Raw genomic sequence first — 393 nt, forward strand, 5'->3', positions numbered from 1 at the left:
TATCAAGTTGGACTGATATTGTCAAGGCAGAAAGTCATGACAATTAAGAAGTTGCAGAAGCACTCCCTGGTGGTCTAGTGGCTAGGATCCGGTGCTCTCACCGCCGTGGCCCGGGTTCAATTCCCGGTCAGGGAACAGTAGCATACAGTACATCTACTCTATTGCACATGAGAGTGTCTTGGTGCAATTCTAAAAGACTACAATGTACAGCAAGGCATATATTGAACCTCACTTGTAGCCTTTGCCTACTTAATGAAAAATTCAGCTTGGAACAGCCTATGAAAACCACCAGATTTGGCCATTGCATGTTGTGACATTAATTGACCCTGGGTTTTCTTAAACAAGGCTTCATTGGTAAACTCTGGAACAGAAGTGACATGATCCAAAACAGTC

The 393-nt window shown here is 43.8% G+C and overlaps 1 non-coding gene across 1 annotated transcript; it reads left to right on the plus strand.

Moving 5' to 3' along the window:
- The first annotated feature begins 63 nt into the window (after nucleotides 1–63).
- Nucleotides 64–135, plus strand: trnae-cuc (transfer RNA glutamic acid (anticodon CUC)). The gene has a single exon. It is a non-coding gene; the product is annotated as a tRNA-Glu (tRNA).
- Nucleotides 136–393: the final 258 nt, after the last annotated feature.

Source organism: Austrofundulus limnaeus, unplaced genomic scaffold, assembly GCF_001266775.1.
Source record: "Austrofundulus limnaeus strain Quisiro unplaced genomic scaffold, Austrofundulus_limnaeus-1.0 Scaffold6810, whole genome shotgun sequence".
Lineage (NCBI taxonomy): Eukaryota > Metazoa > Chordata > Actinopteri > Cyprinodontiformes > Rivulidae > Austrofundulus > Austrofundulus limnaeus.